Raw genomic sequence first — 22796 nt, forward strand, 5'->3', positions numbered from 1 at the left:
CCTCATACAGGGTTCACTGTTTGCCTTCCACACAGGGTCCTCTCCTTTAAATTAATGCTTCACTCAGCTCAAGGCGCAGAATTGGCAGCATTATAAACCGCGTAGAAACAAGTAACGACATTTGGAACATCTGGTCAGACACTGCGTATGGTGTCAATGTGGTAATGATGCTGTCTTTTATATTATAAAAACATAGGAACAGGAGTAGGCCATTCTACCCCTCGAGCCTGTTCCGCCATTCAATTAGATCATGGCTGATCTGTACCTTATTCCATCTACCCTTGCCTAACAAAAATCTTAACAACCCAGTTTCAAAATTCTCAATTAGCTTCAACAGCTTTTTGGGGGAAACAGTTCCAGATTTCCACTACTCTTTGTGTGAAGAAATGCTTCCTGACATCACCCCTGAATGGCCTAGCTCCAATTATAATTTTATGCCCCCTTGTTCTGGACTCTCCCACCGGGGGGAATAATTTCTCTCTGTCTACCCTATCAACTGCTTTAATCGTCTTAAACACCACAATTAGATCACCCTTTAATCTTCTATACTTGAGGGAATACAAGCCTGTTCGATGCAACCTGGCTTCATAAATTAACCCTTTTAGCCCCGGTATCATTCTGGTCAATCTGCGCTATACCCCCTGCCCCCTTTAAGGCTAATATATCCTTCCTGAGGTGTCCAGAACTGAATGCAGTACTCTAAATGGGGGTCTAGAATCATAGAAAATTTACAGCACAGAAGGAGGCCATTCGGCCCATTGTGTCCGCGCCGGCTGAGAAACGAGCCACCCAGCCTAATCCCACTTTCCCGCATTTGGTCCGTAGCCCTGCAGGTCACGGCTCTTCAGGTGCACATCCAGGTATTTTTAAAATGAGTTGAGGGTTTCTGCCTCTACCACCCTTTCAGGCAGTGAGTTCCAGACCCCATCTCCCTCTGGGTAAAAATTTTTTCCTCGTTTCCGCTCTAATCCTTCCACCAATCACTTTTAAAATTTATGCCCCCTGGTTATTGACCCCTCCGCTAAGGGAAATAGGTCCTTCCTATCCACTCTATTGAGGCCCCTCATAATTTTGTACACCTCAGCCTCCTCTGTTCCAAGGAAAACAACCCCAGCCTATCCAATCTGTCATCATAGCTAAAATTCTCCAATCCTGGCAACATCCTCGTAAATCTCCTCTGCACCCTCTCTAGTGCAATTGCATCCTTCCTGTAATGTGGTGACCAGAACTGTGCGCAGTACTCAAGCTGTGGCCTAACTAGTGTTTTATACAGTTCCAGCATAACATCCCTGCTTTTATATTTTATGCCTTGGCTAATAAAGGAAAGCATTTCATATGCCTTCTTAACCACCATATCTACCTGTCCTGCTACCTTCAGGGATCTGTGGACATGCACTCCAAGGTCCTTCACTTCCTCTACACCTTTCAGTATCCTCCCATTTATTGTGTATTCCCTTGCCTTGTTTGTTCTGCCCAAATGCATTACCTCACACTTCTCCGGATTGAACTCCATTTATCACTTTTCTGCCCACCTGACCAGTCCATTGATATCTTCCTGCAGTCTACAGCTTTCCTCCTCACTATCAACCACACGGCCTATCTTTGTGTCATCCGCAAATTTCTTAATCATGCCCCCCATGTTTAAATCCAAATCGTTAATGTGTATCATAAAAAGCAAAGGACCTAGTACCGAGCCCTGCGGCAGCCCACTGGAAACAGCCTTCCAGTCGCAAAAACACCTGTCGACCATTACCCTTTGCTTCCTGCCACTGAGCCAATTTTGGATCCAATTTGCCACATTCCCTTGGATCCCATGGGCTTTTACTTTTTTGACCAATCTGCCATGTGGGACCTTGTCAAAAGCCTTGTTTAAAATCCATGTAGACTACATCAATTGCGCTACCCTCATCAATCCTCCTTGTCACCTCCTCGAAAAATTCAATCAATTTAGTCAGACATGACCTTCCCTTAACAAATCCATGCTGACTGTCCTTGATTAGTTCATGCCGTTCTAAGTGACGGTTTATCCTGTCCCTCAGAATTGATTCCAATAATTTGCCCACCACCGAGGTTCAGCTGACTGGCCTGTAATTACTCAGTCTATCCCTCGCTCCCTTTTTAAACAACGGTACAACATTAGCAGTCCTCTAACCCTCTGGCACTATGCCTGTATCCAGTGAAATTTGGAAAATGATTGTTAAAGCCTCCGCTATTTCCTCCCTGGCTTCCTTTAACAGCCTGGGATACATTTCATCTGGCCCTGGTGATTTATCTACTTTCAAAGATGCTAATCCCCTTAATACTTCCTCTCTCGCTATGTTTATCCCATCCAATATTTCACACTCCTCTAACCAGTGCTTTATATTACTGTAACATAACTTCCACCCCTTTGTATTCCAGTTCCTTTGAGATAAAGGCCAATATTCCATTAGACTTTTTAATTATTTTTTGTACCTGTCCACTAGCTTTTTGTGATTTCTGTACTTGAACCCCTATATGGCTCTCTATTCCTTTTATCTAAGTCATATATAAATGTAGTAAAAAGCTGAGATCCCATTACAGATCCTTGGGGGACACCACTAGTCAAATCCTGCCAATTGGAGTACATAATGATTATCCCTACTCTCTGTTTCCTGCCTTCTAACCATTTCCCTACCCATGTCAATAGGTTGCCTCCAATTCTATGTGTTAGCAGTTTCTTATGTGGAACCTCATCGAATGTCTCTGGAAGTCCATATAAATAACATCCACAGACACTCCATTATCTACCACGTAAGTTACCTCCTCAAAAGATTCAACTAGGTTTGTTAGACATGATTTACCCTTTACTAATCCATGCTGGCTCTCTCTGATCAGTTCATATTTGTCCAAGTGCTCAGTCACTCTGTCCACATTCTGGTAACTTCCCCACAACCGACATTAGACTAATAGGCCTATAATTTCCTGGTTTATCTCTATTACCCTTCCTAAATAGTGCAGTGACATTGGCAATTTTCCATTCCAAGGGGACAATTTCTGAATCAAAGTTTTGGAAGATCATGTTTTGTTCTACGGACGGTAAGCCATTAGTACATGCCAGCCTAATGCAGCATTTGTAGTTGGCTCTGGGTAGTTGCACTACCCCTTGCTATGTGGGGAAGGTAAAGACCCACTCAAAGAGTACTCCCCACTCCCACGCAAACTCACTTGCCGATAGGCAACCCAAGGCTGTGGCACAGGATGGTACACTCTGGGAACCTCCCTTGAGCACAGCTGTGAGTAGCATGACCACTACTGTCAATCAAATAAGCGTAAATGACCTACAGCAATGGGAGCCCTATGAAATATTTACGGCATGGCATGACCAAGGTTGCCCCCTTTCAGCCCCAACCTGGTGGGCGGCAGAGACCACTCTGACCCAAACCACTCACCTATTTTGATGGTTAAAGGTCAGGGAAAACTCCCTGTGGTATCTGTCGCACCGAGATGGGTAAGTGAATTGTTCCACCTATTGCACTCATAGGGGAACATTAGTCTGGATCCGCCATCCATGAAAAGATTGCCATGTGGTATGGTGCTCTAACATGGTGCAGGATATTATTCAGTTATAACAAGCATGCCTCTGGATTGAATTCCATTTGCCACTTTTCTGCCCACCTGACCAGTCCATTGATATCTTCCTGCAATCTACAGCTTTCCTCCTTACTATCAACCACACGGCCAATTTTTGTATCATCTGCAAACTTCTTGATCAAGCCCCCCATATTCAAGTCCAAATCATTATTGTATACCACAGAAAGCAAGGGACCTAGTATTGAGCCTTGCAGGACCCCACTGGAAACAGCCTTCCAGTCGCAAAAACACCCGTCGACCATTACCTTTTCATTCCTGCCACTGAGCCAATTTTGGATCCAACTTGCCACTTTCCCTTTGATCCTATGGGCTTTTACTTCTTTGACCAGTACTCACACTATATTTTCCTTTAAGACCCTCCATGAAACTTACTTTTTTGACCAAGCTTACTGGAGATTGCCTTAGGGGACAATACCTAGTAGTGGGGAGTTGGAGACGAAAAGTGCCTCCCGGGGAGGGTTTGGAGGTAGACAGTCCTTCTTTGAACTGGGAAATTTGGATGTAGAGAATGCTGTTGTGAATTGAGGAGGGGGAAGAGCGTCTCTGTGAGTTGAGGAGAGGTGTTGGAAGTAGAGTGCTGCTTTGAACTGAAAGGGTGTTTGGAGGGGGAGAGTGCCAGTGAATTGGATGGGTTGCTGGAGGGAAAAGAATGTCCGTGTTAGAGGGGACAGTGCTGTTGTAAATTGAGGATGGTGTTCGAAGAGGAGTCTTTCTGAAGGAAGAGAGGGGCAAGAGCATCACTGTGAACTGGGGAGGGTTTGGAGGGGAGAGTGCCTCTGTGAACTGAGGGAATTGAGGGGCGAGAGTGCCACTATGAACTGAGATGGGGGGCGGGGGGGGGGGGGGGGGTTCGAGTGGATCACCAAAATATCATTTATCTTTAATAAAAACCTATCAATTGTGAAATAAAAATGTTTAAACTGAACCAGAATTTACCATTTTTTAATTGTATAAAATTTCCAGACCAAAGGATTGGAGAGACATATAGCACTAGAGTAAGAAATAGTACAGTATTAGGTGGGATCAGACTAAGAGAGAATATGAGAAGGTCTAAGGTAGGCTTAGACTGCATGGGTGTAGACGCACAAAGTGTGGTAAACAAGGTTGGTGAGCTGCAGGCACAAATAGCCACATGGGAATACGATGTCATGGTGATAATGGAGACCTGGCTCAAAAAAGGGCAGGATTGGGTACTAAATATTCCTGGATACAAGGTGTTCAGGAAAGCTAGGGAAGGAAAGAAAGGAGGGGTGGCAGTATTGATTAAGGAGAATATTGCAGTAATGGAGAGAGAGGATGTCCTGGAGGGGTCAAAGACAGAATCTATTTGGTTAGAGTTAAGAAACAGTAGACTACTGGGTGTATTCTATAGGCCTGGTGGGAAGGATATAGAGGAGCAAATTTGCAGGGAAATCACAGAGAGGTGCAAGAACTATATAGTAGTGACAATGGGGGATTTCAACTATCCCAATATAGACTGGGAGAGTAAGAGTGTAAAGGGCAAAGAGGGGGAGGAATTTCTGAAGTGTGTTCAGGAGAACTTTCTTAATCAGTACTTTTCTGGCCAAACGAGAAAGGAGGCATTGCTGGATCTGGTTCTGGGGAATGAGGTGGGTCAAGGGAAGCAAGTGTCAATGGGGGAACATTTAGGGAACAGCGATCATAGCATCATAAGGTTTAGATTAGTTATGGAAAAGGACAAGGAGCAATCTAAAGTAAAAATACTTAATTGGAGGGGGGCCAGTTTCAGTGGGTTGAGAACAGATCTGGCCCGGGTAAATTGGAATCAAAGATTGGCAGGTAAAACTGTAAATGAACAATGGGCAGCTTTTAAAAAGGAGATGGTTTGGGTGCAGTCTAGGCACATTCCCACGAGGGGGAAAGGTAGGACAACCAAAGCCAGAGCTCCCTGGATGACAAAAGAGATGGAGAGTAAAATGAAGCAGAAAAAGGGAGCATACGACAAATGTCAGGTTAATAATACAAGTGAGAACAAGGCTGAATCTAGAAAGTACAGAGAGGAAGTGAAAAAGGAAATTAGAGGGGGAAAGAGAGAGTGTGAGAATAGACTGGCAACTAACATAAATGGGAATCCAAAAGTCTTCTATAGGCATATGAATAGTAAACGGATAGTAAGAGAAGGGGCGGGGCCGATTAGGGCCCAAAAAGGAGATCTACGCACGGAGGCAGAGGGCATGGCTGAGGTACTAAATGAGTACTTTGAATCTGTCTTTACCAAGGAAGAAGATGCTGCCAAAGTCACAGTAAAAGTGGAAGTAGTTAAGATACTGGATGGGCTAAAAATTGATAAAGAGGAGGTACTAGAAAGGCTGGCTGTACATAAAGTAGATAAGTCACCTGGTCCGGATGGGATACATCCTAGGTTGCTGAGGGAAGTACGGGTGGAAATTGCAGAGGTGCTGGTCATAATCTTCCAAACATCCTTAGAAATGGGGGTGGTGCCAGATGACTGGAGAATTCCAAATGTTACACCCTTGTTCAAAAAAGGTTGTAAGGATAAACCCAGCAACTATAGGCCTCGGTGGTGGGGAAGCTTTTAGAAACGATAATCTGGGAAAAAAATGAATAGTCAATTGGACAAGTGTGGATTAAAAAAGGAAAGCCAGCCCAGATTTGTTAAAGGTAAATTGTGTTTAACTAACTTGGTTGAGTTTTTGATGAGGTAACAGGGAGGGTTGATGAGGGCAACACGGTTGATGTGTATATGGAATTTCAAAAGGTGTTTTATAAAGTGCCACATTATAGGCTTGTCAGCAAAATTGAAGCCCATGGAATAAAAAGTGCAGTGACAGCATGGATATGAAATTAGCTAAGTGACAGGAAACAGAGAGTAGTGGTGAACGGTTGTTTTTCAGACTGGAGGAAGATATACAGTGGTGTTTCCCAAGGGGGTCAGTAATAGGACCACTGCTTTTTTAAATATATGTAAAGAATCTTACAACACCAGGTTATAGTCCAACAATTTTATTTGAAAATCACAAGCTTTCGGAGATTGTCTCCTTCGTCAGGTGACTCACCTGATGAAGGAGACAATCTCCGAAAGCTTGTGATTTTCAAATAAAATTGTTGGACTATAACCTGGTGTTGTAAGATTCTTTACATTTGTCAACCCCAGTCCATCACCGGCATCTCCACATCATTTTTTAATATATGTTAATGACTTGGGTGTACAGGGCACAATTTCAAAATTTGCAAATGACACAAAACTTGGAAGTGTTGTAAACAGTGAGGAGGATAGTGATAGACTTCAAGAGGACATAGACAGGCTGGTGGAATGGGCGGACACATGGCAGATGAAATTTAACGCAGAGAAGTGCAAAGTGATGCATTTTGGCAGGAAGAACGAGAAGAGGCAATATAAACGAACGGTACAATTCTAAAGTGGGTGCAGGAACGGTGCACAAATCTTTGAACGTGGCAGGACAGGTTGAGGATGCGGTTCAAAAAGCATGTGGAATCCTGGGCTTTATAAATAGAGGCAAAGGGCTCAAAACCAAGGAGGTTATGATGAACCTTTATAAAACACTGGTTCGGCCACAACTGGAGTATTGTGTCCAATTCTGGCCAGCGCATTTTAGGAAGGATGAGAAGGCCTTGGAGAGGGTGGAGAAGAGATTTACTAGAATGGTTCCAGGGATGAGGGACTTCAGTTACGTGAATAGACTGGAGAAGCTGGGGTTGTTCTCCTTAGAGTAGAGAAGGTTTATGAAGGGTTTAGATAAAGTAAATAAAGAGAAACTGTTCCCATTGGCGGAAGGGTCAAGAACCCAAGGGAACAGATTTAAGGTGATTGGCAAAAGAACCAAAGGCGACATGAGGAAAAACTTTTTTACTCAGCGAGTGGTTATGATCTGGAATGCGCTGCCTGTAAGGGTGGTGGAAGCAGATTCAATCGAGGCTTTCAAAAAGGAATTGGATAAATACTTGAAAGGAAATAATCTGCAGGCTACAGGGAAACAGCGGGAGAACGGGACTAACTGGATTGTTCTTACAAAGAGCTGGCATGGGCTTGATGGGCTGAATGGCCTCCTTCTGTGCTGTAACCATTCTATGATTCTTGGACTCCCTCTGCAATACACGACCAATTGGTGGAAGGGCAGCATTTGGAAGGAGTGTGCACAATTCATGGTATCATACTAAAATACAGCAGAGAAGGCCATTCCGCCCATCGTGCCTGTGCTGGCTCTTTGAAAGAGCTATCCAATTAGTCCCACTCCCCTGCTCTTTCCCCATAGCCCTGTAATTTTTTTCCCTTCAAGTATTTATCCAATTCCCTTTTAAAAGTTATTACGGAATCTACTCCCACCACCCTTTCAGGCAGTGAATTCCGGATCATAACAACTCGCTGCGTAAAAAAATTATTCCTCGTGTCGCCTCTAGTTCTTTGCCGATCACCTTAAATCTGTATCCTCTGGTTACCGACCCTTCTGCCACTGGAAACAGTTTCTCTTTATTTACTCTATCAAAACCCTTCACCATTTTGAACACCTCTAACAAATCTCCTCTTAACCTTCTCTGCTCTAAGGAGTACAACCCTAGCTTCTCCAGATCTCTTTTGCATCCTCTCTAAGGGCCCTCCTAAAGAGTGGTGTCCAGAATTGGACACAATACTCCAGCCGGGGCCTAACCAGTGATTTATTAAAGTTCAGCGTAACCTCCTTGCTTTTGTAATCTATGCCTCCATCTATAAATGATGTGGAGATGCCGGTGATGGACTGGGGTGGACAAATGTAAGGAATCTTACAACACCAGGTTATAGTCCAACAGTTTTATTTGAAAATCACAAGCTTTCGGAGATTATCTCCTTCGTCAGGTGAGTGATTGAAAGGTTCTCAAATCGCATATCTTATATTAGGCTGGGACACGATCACACCAATCAAAGGTGTCGTTGGTGTTCAGACAGGTTAGCCACGGAAAACAGTACATCCCAGTATACTGAATACACAATGGGTCAGATTACACAGACAAAGAGAGAAAGAGACCCGAAAGGCAGAGAGAGAGAGAGAGAGAATGTCCAGTTGTATTAAATCTGCTCAGACGAGGAGGAACGCGATGGACACCTACAGACGCTGAAAGACGCCCTCGTAAGAACGGGATATGACGCTCGACTCGTCGATCGACAGTTCCGATGGGCCACAGCGAAGAATCGCATAGACCTCCTCAGAAGACAAACACGGGACGCAACCAACAGAGTACCCTTCGTCGTCCAGTACTTCCCCGGAGCGGAGAAACTACGCCATGTTCTCCGCAGCCTTCAACATGTCATCGATGACGACGAACACCTCGCTATGGCCATCCCCACACCTCCACTACTCACCTTCAAACAGCCACCCAACCTCAAACAGACCATAATTTGCAGCAAATTACACAGCTTTCAGGAGAACAGCGTCCACGACACCACACAACCCTGCCACGGCAACCTCTGCAAGACATGCCAGATCATCGACACGGATACCACCATCACACGAGAGGACACCACCCACCAGGTACATGGTTCATACTCCTGTGACTCGGCCAACGTTGTCTACCCCATATGATGCAGGAAAGGATGCCCCGGAGCATGGTACATTGGCGAGACCATGCAGACACTGTGACAACGGATGAACGGACACCGCACAACAATCTCCAGACAGGAGGGTTCCCTCCCAGTCGGGGAACACTTTAGCAGTCAAGGATATTCAGACACCGATCTTCGGGTAAGCGTTCTCCAAGGCGGCCTTCGAGACACACGACAACGCAAAATCGTCGAGCAGAAATTGATAGCCAGGTTCCGCACCCATGAGGACGGCCTCAACCGGGATCTTGGGTTCATGTCACACTACACGTAACCCCACCAGCAGGAAAAAAAAAGCTATCTGTTTTTAATACAACTGGACATTCTCTCTGCCTTTCGGGTCTCTTTCTCTCTTTGTCTGTGTAATCTGACCCATTGTGTATTCAGTATACTGGGATGTACTGTTTTCCGTGGCTAACCTGTCTGAACACCAACGACACCTTTGATTGGTGTGATCGTGTCCCAGCCTAATACAAGATATGCGATTTGAGAACCTTTCACTCACTCACCTGACGAAGGAGATAATCTCCGAAAGCTTGTGATTTTAAAATAAAATTGTTGGACTATAACCTGGTGTTGTAAGATTCCTTACATTTGTCCATCTATAAAGCCAAAGGCTTTTTTAACAGCCTTCTCAACTTGTCCTGTCACATTCGAAGATTTGTGAATATACACCCGCAGGTGTCTCTGTTCCTGCACCCCCTTTAAAATTGTACCATTTAGTTTATATTGCCTCTCCTCATTCTTCCTTCCAAAATGAATCACTTTACACTTCTCTGTGTTAAATTTCATCTGCCATATGTCTGCCCATTTTACCAATCTGTCTATGTGCTCCTGAAGTCTGTTACTATCCTCCTCACTGTTTATTACATCTCCGAGTTTCGTGTCATCTGCAAACTTTGAAATTATGCCCTGTATACTCAAGTCCTGGTCATTAGCAGATATCTGAAAGAGCAGTGGTCCTAATACCGACCCCTAGGGGGCACCACTGCATACTTCCCTCCAGTCTGAAAAATAACTGTTCACCACTAATCTTTCTGTCTCTCAGACAATTTCGTATCCACACTACCACTGCCCCTTTAATCCTTGAATATTGCTAAATAGGTCTATTACATGGTACTTTTTCAAACGCCTTTTGAAAGTCCATACGCACATCAACCACACTATCGTCTTCAACCCTCTCTGTTACTTCATCAAAGAACTCAATCAAGTTAGTCAAACACAATTTGCCTTTAACAAATCTGTGCTGGCTTTCATTTATTGTCCCATATTTTTCCAAGTGCCAATTCATTTTGTCCCTGATATTGGTCTCTAAAAGTTTCCACACCACCAAAGTTAGGCTGACTGGCCTGTAATTGCTGGGTTTATCCCTCTTCCCTTTTTTGAACAGATGCAATTTAATGCAGAGGTGAGAAGTGATGTATTTTGGTAGGAAGAATGAGGGAATATAAACTAAATGGTACAATTTTAAAGGGGGTGTACATAAAGGGCTTTACAACCCTTCAGTCCTCTGACACCGCCCCTATATCTAAGGAGGAATGGAAGATTGTGGCCAGGGCCTCCAGTATTTCCACCTTTACTTCCCTTACCAAACTAGGATCCATCCCATCTGGACCGGGTGTCTTTTCTACTTTGAGTGCTGCCGACCTTTTAAGTACCTACTCTTCATCTGTTTTTATCCTATCCAATTTCTCTACTCCCTCCTCCTTTACTGTGACTTTATTTACCCTGATGCAGTGCAGCAATGTTGGGTATACTCCGAGTCTATTGCCAGTCCCACTGCGCTTTCAATCACAGAGGCATTTGCTGGCATGTATGGTTCCAGGGAAACAGCCTTCTCAACTTGTCCTGCCACCTTTAAAGATTTGTGTACGTACACCCCCAGGTGTCTCTGTTCTGTCACTGAAAGCAAACATGCAGGTGCAGCAAGCAGTTAGGAAGGCAAATGGCATGTTGGCCTTCATTGCAAGAGGATTTGAGTACAGGAGCAAGGATGTCTTACTGCAGTTATACAGGGCCTTGGTGAGACCACACCTGGAGTACTGTGTGCAGTTTTGGTCTCCTCTCCTAAGAAAGGATATACTTGCCATAGAGGGAGTGCAGCGAAGGTTCACCAGACTGATTCCTGGGATGACAGGACTGTCACATGAGGAGAGATTGGGTCGACTCGGCCTGTATTCACTCGAGTTTAGAAGAATGAGAGGCGATCTCATCGAAACATATAAAATTCTGACAGGGCTAGACAGACTGGATGCAGGGAGGATGTTTCCCCTGGCTGGGGGGTCCAGAACGAGGGGTCACAGTCTCAGGATACGGGGTAGGACATTGAGGACTGAGATGAGGAGAAATTTCTTCATTCAGAGGATGGTGAACCTGTGGAATTCTCTACCACAGAAGGCTGTGGAGGCCAAGTCACTGAATATATTTAAGAAGGAAATAGATAGATTTCTGGACACAGAAGGGATTAAGGGTTTATGGAGAGAGCAGGAATATGGTATTGAGATAGAGGATCAGCCATGATGATATTGAATGGCAGAGCAGGTTCGAAGGGCCGAAAGGCCTACTCCTATTTTCCATACCACCCCCTTTACAATTGCACCCTCTCCTCTGCTGGAAACCCTGGACTGTCGACCTAAAGTGATCAGAACAGCGAATGGATCCTCCCCCCCCTCCAGCTTTATAACCGGAGGCCGAGGTTACAAAATCAGTAATGCAGGGGAAGGACCGCAGTAGCTGCAGGTGGGCCTTACGAAGAGTTCGCCCGGCCGCTCGAAGCTTTCCGTGAGTGGCGGGGGCACAACTCGCACCGTCACACCGATCACCCATAAAGAACACCCTGATTTAACTGCACAGTTTTCAGCTCGATGGCGCGCGCGCACACACTCGGGGGGGGGGGGGAGCCCTCTGGTACAAGGTATAGTTTCGCTGATGGCACTGGGCAGACCCCGGTGCCGCTCCGCTCCGCGCCGCCGCCGCCGCCGCCTCTCGGTCAAATATAGTCCAGGGATTAACCAGGCCGTGCCTCGTCCATCTCTATGGCGACGGACCCCCCCCTCCTCCCCCACCTTTTAAATGACGTAACTTCCGGTTCGCGGCGGTGGTCAGGTGACGGTCGCGTGATCGGGGTTGGTTGGGGGGGGGCGGCGCGTGCGCAGTGCCGGCTCTCTGAAAATGGCAGCTTCCTAGTGAGAGGCAGAAGCGGACACAGCACTCGGCCAGGCCCGGCTCCCCTCACCGCCTGCAGGTAATTCAGAGGGAGGGAGGGTGGGCTCACACAGCGGCAGCGGAGTGTGAGTGGCATCACCGCGAGGAAGAGAACGGGCCTCGGGCTCCCCCCCTCTCACCCGTTGATCTGTGCAGGGGCCCGGGGCTGGAGGTGCTGCTAAGCCGCCTTGGTTGGGGCGGGGATGGAGCTGCCGAGTGTCAGGATGTGGGTGGGTGGGTGGGGGTGGTGTGAACGCGGGCCGTGGGCGAGTCACGCTCCCCAGGCCGTGCAGACTGTGGTTTCATGGTGTCCTGATCACTCGAGGTCGGCAGTCCAGGGGTTTCCAGCCCTCATCCTCTGAACCCGGGCTTGCAACTCTCTCTCTCTCTCTCTCTGCTGCTAACTTTTACCCACTAGTTTGTCCTGGTTGCATTTTGCGCGATGGTGATCAGGAGCGGTCTGTTTCAGTGCCGTTAGCTTACTGAGTAAAACCGAAACTGCAACACCAATATCTGAATCAGCAATTCTAGATATAAGGAGATTAATGCGACCCTGGGTTTAGAAAGAAAGAACTTACTTATGTGGTGCTTTCATGTCCTTGGGAAGACTCAAAGCCCTTCAATCAATGAAGTGTAGTCACTCCTGTAATATAAGCAAACGTGTGCTGCCAAATTGCCCTCAGCAAGGTCTCACAAACAGCAATTGACGGGATACTTTTTGGTGGTGTTGACTGAGAGGAATGTTTGCTTGGGCACCAGAGGAACTCTCTACCCTTTTGAATAGTATCCTAGGATCTTTTAAGTCCACCTGGAGCAGGCAGGTGTGGCCTTGGCTTAAAAATGCCTCTGGCAGTGCAGTGCTCCTAGGCTACATAACCCATGAAGTTGAACAACTTGAACACTTTGTACAAGCTAATTCCCATGTCTTTGGTTCCTTGTGGAGAAAAACGAATCGATTTTCTTGTAGCTGTGTCTCCACTCTTATTTTTTCCTCTCTGCTTAAAATTTGTCTAATTTTTCACTTCTTCCCTCCTTTCTATGTCTTTTGTTGCCTCTCTTCTACATGTCACTGTTTCTCACTGTCTCATTCTCCCAGTTTGTGTGTTGTGCTCTTATTTTCCTCTTGTTTCCTATGGAGACATGGGATTTTCACAGCCACAGAAAGAATAATTTTTCCATTAGTGAGAAAGACAGCAAGTGGAGGTATGGGCTGGAATAAAATGAAGAGACTTTCAGACACAATCTGGGACAAAATTAATTGGCACTTGGAAAAGAATGGGCTAATAAATGAAAGTGAGCACGGAATGGTTAAAGGAAAATAGTGTTTGACTAACTTGACTTTGAAGTAATGGAACGGACTGATGAGGGTAGTGCGGTTGATGTGTATATGGATTTTCACAAGGCATTTGTGAAGTGCCACATGACTTGTTAGAAAAATTAAAGCCCTTGGGATTAAAGGCAGTGTAGATACAAAATTGGCTAAGGAACAGAGAGCAGTGGTGAATGTTTGTTTTTCAGACTAGAGGGAAGTATACAGTTGTCCCCAGGGGTTGGTATTAAGACCACTGCCCTTTTTGATATATTTTTGACCTGGACTTGGGTAGAGAGGGCATAATTTCAAAGTTTGCAGATGACATGAAACTCTGAAATGTAGTAAACAATGTGGAGACTGGTGAAATAGGCAGACACGTGGCAGATGAAATTTAATGCAGAGAAGTGTGAAGTGATGCATTTTGGTAGGAAGGCTGAGGAGAGGCAGTATAATCCAAATGGTACAATTTTAAAGTGAATGCAGGAAGAGAGAGACCTGGGGGTCTATATTCGCTTTTGAAGGTGGCAGGAAAAGTTGAGAAGGTGCTTTTTAAAAAAAAAAAAAAAAATGTGACCCTGGGGTTTATTAATAGAGTACAAAAGCAAGGAAGTTATGCTAAACCTTTATTAAAACACTGGTTCGGCCTCAGCTGCAGTATTGTGTCCAATTCTGGGCACCATACTTTAGGAAGGATGTCTAGACCTTAGAGAGGGTGCAGAAGAGATTTATTAGAATGGTACCAGGGATGAGGGACTTCAGGTATACGGATAGACTGGAGAAGCTGGGGTTGTTCTCCACAGAGCAGAGAAGGTTAAGAGGGGATTTGATAGTGGTTTTCATAAGTACAGCACACGAGGTGGCCATTTGGGTTTTGACAGAGTAAATGAGGAGAAACTGTTTCCAGTGACAGGGTCAGCAACCAGAGAACACAGATTTAAGGTGCTTGGCAAAAGAAACAGAGGAACATTTTTTTACGCAGCGAGTTATGGTCTGGAACACACTGCTTGAAAGGATGGTGGAAGCAGATTCAATAATAACTTTCAAAAGGGATTTCGATAAATACTTGGGGGGGGGGAATTACTGGGCTATGAGGAAAGAGCAGGGGAATGGGACCAATTGGATAGCTCCTTCAAAGAGCCTGCACAGGCATGATGGGCACAATGGCCTCCTTCTGTGCGGTAACATACAATGATACTCGTAAGGAGGCTGGAATCTGGAGTTAAGGGGAGATTTTAAGAGTTGTTCAAAATTATGAAGGATCTTGATAGAGTAGACATGGTTTCCACTGGCAGGAGGGTAAGTAACCAGGGAATACAGATTTAGAATAATTATCAAAAAAATAAGGGAGGAAATCATTGTCATAGAAAATTTACGGCGCAGAAGGAGGCCATTCAGCCCATCGTGTCCATGCTGGCTGAAAATGAGCCAACCAACCTAATCCCACTTTCCAGCACTTGGTCCGTAGCCCTGTAGGTCACGGCACTTCAGGTGCACCTCCAGGTACTTTTTAAATGAGTTACGGGTTTCTGCCTCTACCACCCTTTCAGGCAGTGAGTTCCAGACCCCCACCACCCTCTGGGTGAAAAAACTTTTCCTCAGCTCCCCTCTAATCCTTCTACCAATCACTTTAAATCTATGCTCTCTGTTTATTCACCTCTCTGCTAAGGGAAATAGGTCCTTCCTATCCACTCTATCTAGGCCCCTCATGATTTTATACATGTCAATTAAATCACCCCTCAGCCTCCTCTGTTCCAAAGAGAACAAACCCAGCCTATCCAATCTTTCCTCATAACTAAAATTCTCCTGTCCTGGCAACATCCTCGTATATCTTCTCTGTACCCTCTCTAGTGCAATTACATCCTTCCTGTAACGTGGTGACCAGAACTGTACACAGTACTCAAGCTGTGGCCTAACTAGTATTTTATACAGTTCCAGCATAACCTCCCTGCTTTTATATTCTATGCCTTGGCTAATAAAAGAAAGTATTCCATATGCCTCCTTAACCCCTTATCTACCCATCCTGCTACCTTCAGGGATCTGTGGACATGCACTCCAAGGTCCCTCACTTCCTGTACACCTTTTCAGTATCCTCCCATTTATTGTGTACTCCCTTGCCTTGTTTGCCCTCCCCAAATGCATTACCTCACACTTCTCTGGATTGAATTCCAATTGCCACTTTTCTGCCCATCTGACCAGTCCATTGATATCTTCCTGCAGTCTACAGCTTTCCTCCTATCAATCACTTGGCCAGTTTTTGTATCTGCAAACTTCTTAATCATGCCCCCTACATTTCTCCATATCATTAATATATATCACAAAAAGCAAGGGATCTAGTACTGAGCCCTGCAGAACCCCACTAGCAACAGCCTTCCAGTCACAAAAACACCCGTCAACCATTACCCTTTGCTTCCTGCCACTGAGCCAATTTTGGATCCAACTTGCCACTCTCCCTTGGATCCCATGGGCTTTTACTTTTTTGACCAGTCTGCCATGTGGGACCTTGTTGAAAGCTTTGCTAAAATCCATGTAGACTACATCAAACGCACTACCCTCATTGAATTTTTTTGAGGAGGTAACAAGGAAGGTCAATCAAGTTAGTCAGACACAACCTTCCCTTAACAAATCCATGCTGACTGTCCATGATTACTCTGTGCCTTTCTAAGTGATGGTTTATCCTGTCCCTCAATTGATTCTAATAATTTGCCCACCACTGATGTTCGACTAACTGGCAGACATTTAATGAGATATTTCATAACACTCAGCAAAGATACATTTCAGTGAGAAAGAAAGACTCTAGGGGAAGGACGTACCATCCGTGGCTAACTAAGGAAGTTGAAGATAGTATCAAATTGAAAGAAAAAGCATACAATTCCACAAAGATTAGTGGCAGGTCAGAAGATTGGACAGAATATTTTTTTTTAAAAAAGCAAAGAATGACGAAAAGAATAAGGAGGGAGGAATTAGAGTACGAGAGAAAGCTAGCTAGAAATATAAAAACAGATAGTAAGAGTTTCTACACGTATTTAAAAAGGAAAAGAGTAAGTAAAGAGAGTGTTGTTCCTCTAGAGAGTGAGTCTGGGGAATTAATAATAGAGAATAAGGAAATGGTAGATGAATTGAACAGATATTTTGCGTGTCTTCACTGTAGAGGATACAAATAACATGCCAGAAATAATTGTGAATCAAGAGGTGAAAGGGAGGGAGGAACTTAAAACATTTACAATCACCAGGGAAAGGGTTCTGTAAAAAATATTAGAACTAAAATCTGACAAGTCCCCAGGTCCTGACTGACTTCATCCTACGGTCTTAAAAGAAGTGGCTGCAGAGATAGTAGATGCATTGGAGAGGAGGCAGTTCAGAGAAGGTTCACCAGGTTGATTCCGGGTATGGAAGGGTTGTCTTATGAGGAAAGATTGAACAGGTTGGGTCTATACTTATTGGAGTTTAGAAGAATGAGAGGAGATCTTATTGAAACATACTAAATTCTGAGGGGACTCGATAGGGTAGATGCTGAGAGGCTGTTACCCCTCCTGGGGGAATCTAAAACTAGGGGGCATAGTCTCAGAATAAGGGGTCGACCGTTTAAGATGGAAATGAGGAGGAATTTCTTCTCTGAGGGTCGTGAATCTCTGGCATTCTTTACCCCAAAAAGCTGTGGAGGCTGAGTCATTGAATGCATTCAAGGCTGAGTTAGACAAATTTTTGATCAGCAAGGGAGTCAAAGGATATGGGGAAAAGGTGGGAAAGTGAAGTTGAAGTAAAACTCAGATCAGCCATGATCTTATTGAATGGCGGAGCAGGCTCAAGGGGCCGAATGGCCTACTCCTGCTCTTATGCTCTTATGGTATTAATTTCCAAAATTCTCTAGATTCTGGATTGGTCCCATCAGATTGGAAAATAGTGAATGTAACTCCTCTTCAAGAAAGGAGGGAGACAGAAAGCAGGAAACTACAGGCCAGTTAGCTTAACACCTGTCATAGGGAAACTGCTAGAATCTATTATTAAGGAGGTTATAGCAGGACACTTAGAAAAAAAATCTCAATGCAATCAGGCAGAGTCAACACGGCTTTGTGAAAGGGAAACTGTGTTTTACTAATTTAGAGTTCTTTGAGGAATTTACTAGGATGCTACTGGGACTTGATGGTTTGACTTATAGGGAGAGGTTGGATAGACTGAGACTTATTTCCCTGGAGAGTAGGAGGTTTAGGGGTGATCTTATAGAAGTCTATAAAATAATGAGGGGCATAGATAAGGTCGATAGTCAAAATCTTTTCCCAAAGGTAGGGGCGTCTATAACGAGGGGGCATAGATTTAAGGTGAGGGGAGAGATACAAAAGGGTCCAGAGGGGCAATTTTTTCACTCAAAGGGTGGTGAGTGTCTGGAACGAGCTGCCAGAGGCAGTAGTAGAGGCGGGTACAATTTTGTCTTAAAAAGCATTTGGACAGTTACATGGGTAAGATGGGTGTAGAGGGATATGGGCCAAGTGCAGGCAATTGGGACTAGCTTAGTGGTATAAACTGGGCGACATGGACATGTTGGGCCGAAGGGCCTGTTTCCATGTTGTAAACTTCTATGATTCTAAGTAACAAGCAACGTGGATGAAGGGGATCCTGTGGATTTGGTGTACTTGGATTTCCAGAAGGCTTTTGACAAGGTGCCATATCAAAGGCTAATACACAAAATAAGAGCTCATGGTGTAGGGGGTAACAGGAAAGAGAGTAGGCATAAATGGCTCATTTTCAGGTTGGCAAGATGTAACGAGTGGAGTGCCACAGGGATCAGTGCTGGGGCCTCAACTATTTACAATCTGTATCAATGACTTGGATGAAGGAACCGAATATATGGTTGCTAAATTTGCTGATGACACAAAGGTTGGTAGGAAAGTAAGTTGTGAAGAGGACATCAGGTGTCTGCAAAGGGATATTGATAGGTTAAGTGAGTGGGCAAAAATTTGGTACATGGAATATAATGTGGGACAATGTGAACTTGTCCACTTTGGCAGGAGGAATAGAAAAGCAGTATATTATTTAAATGTAGAAAGACTATAGAACTCTGAGGTACAGAGGGATCTGGGTGTCCTAGTACATGAATCACAAAGTTAGTATGCAGGTACAGCAAGTGATTAGGAAGGCAAATGGAATGTTGTCATTTCTTGCAAGGGGAATGGAATATAAAAGTAGAGATGGTTTGCTACAGTTGGACAGATCTTCGGGTAAGCGTTCTCCAAGGCGGCCTTCGAGACATACAACAACGCAAAATCGTCGAACAAGTTCCGCACCCATGAGGACGGCCTCAACCGGGATCTTGGGTTCATGTCACGTTACACGTAACCCCACCAGCGAAAAAAAAGTTATCTGTTTTTGACACAACGGGTCATTCTCTGTCTTTCTCTTCCTTTCGGATGTTTCTCTCCCTCTCTGTTTTGTGTTCTGGCCGTTTGTGTATTCGGTGGTCCTGTAGGTAACATCACTCTGTCTGAACACTTCGATTGCCTTGACAACGGGCAGTTGGAAAGATTATCTGTAATCACCAGGTATTGTTCTCTGAATATAAATGCGGTAACCTTCCATGGAATCCCACACTCGCTCACCTGACTAAGGAGAAAGCCTCCGAAAGCTTGTGATTTTCAAATAAAACAGTTGGACTATAACCTGGTGTTGTAAGATTCCTTACAGTTGTACAGGACATTGGTGAGACCACATCTAGAATACTGTGCAGTTTTTGTCTCCTTATTTAAGAAAGGACATAATTGCTTTGGAGGTGGTTCAGAGAAGGTTCACTCGACTGATTCCTGAGATGAGGGGGTTATCTTATGAGGAAAGGTTGGACAAGTTGGGCCTGTATACACTGGAGTTTAGAAGAATTGAGAGGTGATCTTATTGAAACATAAGATTCTGAGGGCACTAGATTGGGTGGATGCTGAGGGGATGTTTCCCCTTGTGGGAGAGACGAGAACTAGGGGCCACAGTTTAAAAATAAGGGGTCTCCTATTTAAAACAGAGATGAGGAGAAATTTTTTCTGTCAGAGGGTCGTGAGTCTGTGGAACTCCCTTCCCCAGAGAGCAGTGGAGGCAGGGTCATTGAATATTTTTAAGGCTGAGTTAGATAGATTCCTTATTAACTAGGGAGTCAAAGGTTATAGTAGGTAGATGGGAAAGCAGGGTTGAGGTCACAATCAGATCAGCCATGATCTTATCAAATGGCAGAGCAGGCTTGAGGGGCCGAATGGCCTACTCCTGATCTTAATTCGTATGTTCGTATGGCCTGTAATTACTCGGTCTATCCCTGGCTCCCTTTTTAAACAGTGGTACAACGTTAGCAGTCCTCCAATCCTCCGGCACCACGCCTGTATCCAGTGAGGATTGGAAAATGATTCTCCGAGCCTCCGCTATTTCCTCCTTTGCTTCTTTTAACAGCCTGAGGTACATTTCATCCGGCTCTGGTGATTTATCTACTTTCAAAGATGCTAATCCCCTTAATACTTCCTCTCTCTAAGTTTATCCCATCCAATATGTCACTCCTCCTCAGCTACAATGTCTGCATCGTCGCTCTCTTTTGTGAAGACAGATGCAAAGTATTCATTAAGAACTATACCAATATCTTCTGTCTTCAATTTTTTTTTTATTCGTTCATGGGATATGGGCGTCGCTGGCAAGTCAGTATTTATTGCCCTTGAGAAGGTGGTGGTGAGCCGCTGCCTTGGACCGCTGCAGTCCATGTGGTGACTATTTTCCCACAGCGCTATTAGGTGGGGAGTTCCAGGATTTTGACCCAGTGACAATGAAGGAACGGCGATATGCTTCCAAGTCAGGATGGTGTGACTTGGAGGGGAACGTGCAAGTGGTATGCCCACATGCATGCTGCCCTTGTCGTTCTCGATGGTAGAGGTCGTGGATTTGGGAGGTGCTGTCGAAGAAGCCTTGGCGAGTTGCTGCAGTGCATCGTGTGGATGGTACACACTGCAGCCACTGTACGCCGGTGGTGAAGGGAGTGAATATTTCGGGTGGTGGATGGGGTGCCAATCAAACGGGCTGCATTGTCCTGGATGGTGTCGAGCTGCTTGAGTGTTGTTGGAGCTGCACTCATTCAGGCAAGTGGAGAGTATTCCATCACACTCCTGACTTGTGCCTTGTAGATGGTGGAAAGTACTCTGCCACAGAATACCCAGCCTCTGACCTGCTCTTGTAGCCACAGTTTTTATATGGCTGGTCCAGTTAAGTTTCTGGTCAATGGTGACCCCGAGGATGTTGATGGGGGATTTGGCGATGGTAACGTCGTTGAATGTCATGGGGAGGTGGTTAGACTCTCTCTTGTTGGAGATGGTCATTGTCTGGCACTTGTCTGGTGCGAATGTTACTTACCACTTATCAGCCAAAGCTTGGATGCTGTCTCGGTCTTGCTGCATGTGGGCATGGACTGCTTCATTATCTGAGGGGTTGTGAATGGAACTGAACACTGCAATCATCAGAGAACATCTCCATTTCTGACCTTATGGAGGGAAGGTAATTGATGAAGCAGCTGAAGATGGTTGGGCCTAGGACACTGCCCTGAGGAACTCCTGCATCAACATCCTGGGGCTGAGATGAGTGGTCTTCAACAACCACTACCATCTTCCTTTGTGCCAGGTATGACTCCAGCCATTGTAGAGTTTTCCCCCTGGTTCCAGTTGACTTCAATTTTACTAGAGCTCCTTGGTGCCATACTCAGTCAAATGCTGCCTTGATGTCAAGGGCAGTCACTCTCATCTCACCTCTGGAATTCAGCTCTTTTGTCCATGTTTGGACCAAAGCTGTAATGAGGTCTGGGTCGAGTGGTCCTGGCAGAACCCAAACTGAGCATCGGTGAGCAGGTTATTGGTGAGTAAGTGCCACTTGACAGCACTGTCGACGACACCTTCCATCACTTTGCTGATGATTGAGAGTGGACTGATGGGGTGGTAATTGGCTGGATTGGATTTGTCCTGCTTTTTGTGGACAGGACATACATGAGTAATTTTCCACATTGTCTGGTAGATGCCAGTGTTGTAGCTGTACTAGAACAGTTTGGCTAGAGGCGCAGCTAGTTCTGGAGCACAAGTCTTCAGCACTACAGCCGGGATGTTATCTGGGCCCATAGCCTTTGCTGTATCCAGTGCACTCAGCCGTTTCTTGATATCACGTGGAGTGAATCGAATTGGCTGAAGACTGGCTTCTGTGATGGTGGGGATATCGGGAGGAGGCTGAGATGGATCATCCACTCGGCACTTCTGGCGGAAGAAGGTTGCAAATGCTTCAGCCTTGTCTTTTGCACTCACTGTGCTGGACTCCGCCATCATTGAGGATGGGGATGTTTACAGAGCCTCCTCCTCCCGTTAGTTGTTTAATTGTCCACCACCATTCACGACTGGATATGGCAGGACTGCAGAGCTTTAATCTGATCTGTTTGTGGAATCGTTTAGCTCTGTCTATAGTATTTTGCTTCTGCTGTTTAGCATGCATATAGTCCTGTGTTGTAGCTTCACCAGGTATGAGAACTTGAACTCCTGTTCTATCTTTGCCCTTTTCCATAACTATGCTAAAACTAACTGAATTATGATCGCTACCACCAAAATGCTCTCCCACTGATATTCCTTCCACCTGCCCAGCCTCATTTCCTAAAACTAAATCCAGAACTGCCCCTTCTCTTGGTCTTGTTACGTACTGGCTAAAAAAGTTCTCCTGAATGCAATTGAAGAATTTTGTGCCCTCTATACCTTTCACACTGATTGTATCCCAGTTAATATTAGGGTAGTTGAAATCCCCTACTATTCCTACCCTATTGTTTTTGCACTTCAGAAATTTGCCTAAATATTTGCTCTTCTATCTCCCTCTGACTGTTTGGGGGTCAATAGTATACTCCCTGTAGTGTGACTACCCTTTTTTTGTTCCTTAGCTCAATCCATATGGCCTCATTTGATCCTTCTAACATCATCCCTCCTCACAACTGTAATTGTTTCTTTAGCCAAAATTGCCACCCTCCCTCTCTCTTTATAATCCCCTTCTGTATCTCGTCTGAAAACCCTGTAGCCAGGAACGTTGAGCTGCCATTCCTGCCCCTCTTTAAGCCATGTTTCT

At 45.1% G+C, this 22796-nt stretch overlaps 1 protein-coding gene across 5 annotated transcripts in view; it reads left to right on the top strand.

Moving 5' to 3' along the window:
• Positions 1 to 12328: 12328 nt before the first annotated feature.
• The window catches only part of LOC137334859 (dnaJ homolog subfamily C member 13), a 270037-nt gene continuing 259569 nt past the window's right edge, over positions 12329 to 22796 (top strand). For all 5 annotated transcript variants that reach the window (XM_067999895.1, XM_067999904.1, XM_067999912.1 and 2 more), the window contains exon 1: positions 12329 to 12431. The gene's annotated coding sequence lies outside the window, so the exon portion shown is untranslated. The remainder of the gene's footprint in view (positions 12432 to 22796) is intronic.

This window comes from Heptranchias perlo, chromosome 2 (genome assembly GCF_035084215.1).
Source record: "Heptranchias perlo isolate sHepPer1 chromosome 2, sHepPer1.hap1, whole genome shotgun sequence".
NCBI classification, from domain to species: Eukaryota; Metazoa; Chordata; class Chondrichthyes; order Hexanchiformes; family Hexanchidae; genus Heptranchias; species Heptranchias perlo.